The 4,603-nt window shown below is 40.6% G+C and overlaps 1 non-coding gene across 1 annotated transcript; it reads right to left on the minus strand.

Annotated features, from left to right (window-relative positions):
* Positions 1–722: 722 nt before the first annotated feature.
* On the minus strand, positions 723–826 carry LOC127742763 (small nucleolar RNA R71). The gene has a single exon (XR_008004172.1). It is a non-coding gene; the product is annotated as a small nucleolar RNA R71 (small nucleolar RNA).
* Between the last annotated feature and the right edge of the window lie 3,777 nt (positions 827–4,603).

Consider the following 4,603-nt stretch of genomic DNA (forward strand, 5'->3'; position numbering starts at 1 on the left):
TACTAACACTTCTCTTCATCTCAAATCACTGCCCTTATACTCACCCTTGTGTTTGGATTCTCCTTTCTTTATCCCCTTTCTTCTTCTACTAATAATAAGGAACCTCTTTACTGTGACATAGAGGATCCCTCTTCTTTTTCTGTTCTCTTCTCTTTCATATGAGCAGGAACAAGGAAAAAGACATTCTTGTTGAAGCTGATCCCAAACCTGAAAGGACTCTGAAGAGGAAACTAAGAGAAGCTAATTACAACAATCCAGATACAACCTTGTTGAAATTTTTGAACAAGAAAAGGAGATGGCAGCCGAACCCAACAACAATAATGCAAGAAAGATGCTTGGTGATTATACTACACCTACTTCCAAGTTTGATGGAAGAAGCATCTCAATTCCTGCCATTGGAGTAAACAATTTTGAGCTGAAACCTCAACTAGTTGCTCTAATGCAACAGAACTGCAAGTTTCATGGACTTCCATCAGAAGATCCCTACCAGTTTTTAACTGAGTTCTTGCAGATCTGTGAGATTAACTGAGTTCTTGCAAATCTGTGAGACTGTTAAGACTAATGGAGTAGATCCTGAAGTCTACAGGCTCATGCTTTTTCCTTTTGCTGTAAGAGACAGAGCTAGAGCATGGTTGGACTCTCAACCAAAAGATAGCCTGGACTCCCGGGATAAGCTGGTCACAGCCTTCTTGGCTAAGTTCTTTCTTCCTCAAAAGTTGAGCAAGCTTAGAGTTGATGTTCAGACCTTCAAACAAAAAGATGGTGAATCCCTCTATGAAGCTTGGGAAAGATACAAACAGATGACCAAAAGATGTCCTTCTGACATGTTTTTAGAATGGACCATGGTAGATATATTCTATTATGGTCTATCTGAGTTCTCTAAGATGTCATTGGACCATTCTGCAGGTGGATCCATTCACTTAAAGAAAACGCTTGCAGAAGCTCAAGAACTTATTGACATGGTTGCAAATAACCATTTCATGTACACTTCTGAGAGGAATTCCGTGAATAATGGGACACCTCAAAGGAAGGGAGTTCTTGAAATTGATGCTCTGAATGCCATTTTGGCTCAGAACAAAATGTTGACTCCGCAAGTCAACATGATTTCTCAAAGTCTAAATGGATGGCAAAATGCATCCAATAGTACTAAAGAACGCATCTTCTGAAGAAGAAGCTTATGATCCTGAGAACCCTGCAATAGCAGAAGTAAATTATATAGGTGAACCTTATGGAAATACCTATAATTCATCATGGAGAAATCATCCAAATTTCTCATGGAAGGATAAAAAAAAGCCTCAAAAAGGCTTTAATAATGATGGAAGAAATAGGCTCAGCAATATCAAGCATTATCCATCATCTTCTCAGCAACAAACAGAGAATTATGAACAGAGTACCTCTAACTTAGCAAATTTAGTCTCTGATCTGTCTAAGCCCACTTTAAGTTTTATGAGTGAAACAAGGTCCTCCATCAGAAATCCGGAGGCACAAGTGGGCCAGCTAAGTAAAAAAATCACTGAAACTCCTCCTAGTACTCTCCCAAGTAACACTAAAGAGAATCCAAAAAGAGTGTGCAAGGCCATTGACATAATCAACATAGAGAGGAAGGAGAGGATGTGAATCCCAATGAGGAAGACCTCATGGGACGTCTCTCAAGCAAGAAGGAGTTCCCTATTGAGGACCTAAAGGAATCTGAGGCTCATATAGAGACCATAGAGATCCCATTAAACCTCCTTCTGCTATTCATGAGCTCTGAAGACTATTATTCCTCTGAAGAGGATGAATATGTAACTGGAGAGCAAGTTGCTCAATATCTAGGAGCCATCATGAAGCTGAATGCCAAGTTGTTTGGTAATAAGACTTGGGAAGGTGAACCTCCCTTGCTCATTAGTGAACTAGATACATGGGTTTAGCAAACTTTACCTCAAAAGAGACAAGATCCTGACAAATTCTTAATACCCTGTACCATAGGCACTATGACCTTTGACAAGGCTCTGTGTGACCTAGGGTTAGGCATAAATCTTATGCCACTCTCTGTAATAGAGAAACTGGGGATCATTGAGGTACAGCCTGCCATATTTTCATTACAAATGGCAGACAAGTCAGTAAGACAAGCTTATGGATTGGTAGAGGACGTGTTGATAAAGGTTGAAGGCCTTTACATCCCTGCTGATTTCATAATCTTAGACACTAGAAAGGAAGAAGATGAATGTATCATCCTTGGAAGACCCTTCCTAGCCACAAGCTGTGATAGATGTTAACATAGGAGAATTAGTCCTTCAATTGAATGGGGACTACCTTGTGTTTAAGGCTCAAGGATCTTCTTCTTTAACAATGGAGAGGAAGCATGAAAAGCTTCTCTCAGTACAGAGTCAAACAAAGTCCCCACAATCAAACTCTAAGTTTGGTGTTGAGAGGCCACAACCAAACTCTAAGTTTGGTGTTGAATCCCTACATCCAAACTCTAAGTTTGGTGTTGGGAGTCTACAACATTGACCTGATCACCTGTGAGGCTCCATGAGAGCCCACTGTCAAGCTATTGACAATAAAGAAGTGCTTATTGGGAGGCAACCAAATTTTTATTTATCTAATTTTATTTTATTTTCATTGTTCTTTTATGTTTTATTAGGTTCATGATCATGTGGAGTCACGAAAAAAATATTAAAATTAAAAAAAGAATCAAAAGCAGCAGAAGAAAAATCACACCCTGAATGAAGGACTTACTGGCGTTTAAACGCCAGTAAGGAGCATCTGGCTGGCGTTCAACGCCAGAACAGAGCATGGATCTGGTGTTGAACGCCAGAAACAAGCAGCATCCTGGCGTTTAAATGCCAGGAATATACCCTGAGGAGAGCTGGCGTTGAACGCCAGAAACAAGCATGAAACTGGCGTTCAACGCCAGAAACATGCTGCAGTTGGGCGTTGAACGCCTAGAACATGCATCACCTCGGCGTTTAAACGCCAGAATTGCATGCAAAGGCATTTTACATGCCTAATTGGTGCAGGGATGTAATCCCTAATGACCGAACCTACTACCCTCTCCCTCCACTATATAAACCCCTCTTTCCTTCTTCATTTTTACACCTCACAACCCTATCTTCTCCCCCTTGGCCGAATACACACCCATCTCCCTCTCATTCATATCTTCTTCTTCTTCTTCTATTCTTTCTTTTCTTTGATTGAGGGCGAGCAATATTCTAAGTTTGGTGTGGTTAAAGCATAAGCTTTTTGTTTTTTCATTACCATTGATGGCACCCAAGGCCGGAAAAATCTCTAGAAAAGGGAAAGGGAAGACAAAAACTTCCACCTCCGAGTCATGGGAGATGGAGAGATTCATCTCCAAAGCCCATCAAGACTACTTCTATGATGTTGTGGCTAAGAAGAAGGTGATCCCTGAGGTCCCTTTTAAGCTCAAGAAAAATGAGTTTCCGGAGATCCGACATGAGATTCAAAGAAGAAGTTGGGAAGTTCTGACCAACCCCATTCAACAAGTCAGAATCTTGATGGTTCAAGAGTTCTATGCCAATGCATGGATCACTAGGAACCATGATCAAAGTATGAACCCGAATCCAAAGAACTATCTTACAATGGTTCAGGGAAAAATACTTAGATTTTAGTCCGGAAAATGTGAGGTTGGCATTCAACTTGCCCATGATGCAAGGAGATGCACACCCCTACACAAGAAGGGTCAACTTTGATCAAAGGTTGGACCAAGTCCTTAGGGACATATGTGTTGAAGGAGCCCAATAGAAAAGAGACTCCAAAGGCAAGCCAGTTCAATTAAGAAGACTGGACCTCAAGCCTGTGGCTAGAGGATGGTTGGAATTCATCCAACGCTCCATCATCCCCACTAGCAACCAATCTGAAGTTACTATGGATCGGGCTATCATGATTCATAGCATCATGAATGGAGAGGAAGTAGAAGTTCATGAAGTCATCTCCCTTGAATTCTACAAAATAGCCGAAAAGCCCTCTACCTTGGCAAGGCTAGCTTTTCCTCATCTTATTTGCCATCTATATTACTTAGCTGGAGTCATCATAGAAGGAGACATCCCCATTGAGGAGGACAAGCCTATCAATAAGAAAAGGATGGAGCAAACAAGAGAGCCCACTCATGGAACCCAAGAGACGCATGAGGAAGCTCATCACCAAGAAATCCCGGAGATGCCTCAAGGGATGCACTTTTCTCCCAACAACTATTGGGAACAACTGAACACTTCTCTTGAAGATATGAGTTACAATATGGATCAATTAAGGGTCGAACATCAAGAGCACTCCATCATTCTCTATGAAATTAGAGAAGATCAAAGAGCAATGAGGGAGGAGCAACAAAGGCAAGGAAGAGACATAGAAGAACTCAAGAACATCATTGGTTCTTCAAGAAGAAAGCGCCACCATCACTAAGGTGGATTCATTCCTTGTTCTTATTTTTCTGTTTTTCGGTTTTTATGCTTATTATGTCATCTATATTTGTGTCTCTATTACATGATCATTAGTATTTAGTAACTATGTCTTAAGGCTATAAATAATTCCATGAATCCTGCACCTCTCTTAAATGAAAAATGTTTTTAATTCAAAAGAACAAGAAGTACATAAATTTCGAAAA

Source organism: Arachis duranensis, chromosome 1 (assembly GCF_000817695.3).
Source record: "Arachis duranensis cultivar V14167 chromosome 1, aradu.V14167.gnm2.J7QH, whole genome shotgun sequence".
NCBI classification, from domain to species: Eukaryota; Viridiplantae; Streptophyta; class Magnoliopsida; order Fabales; family Fabaceae; genus Arachis; species Arachis duranensis.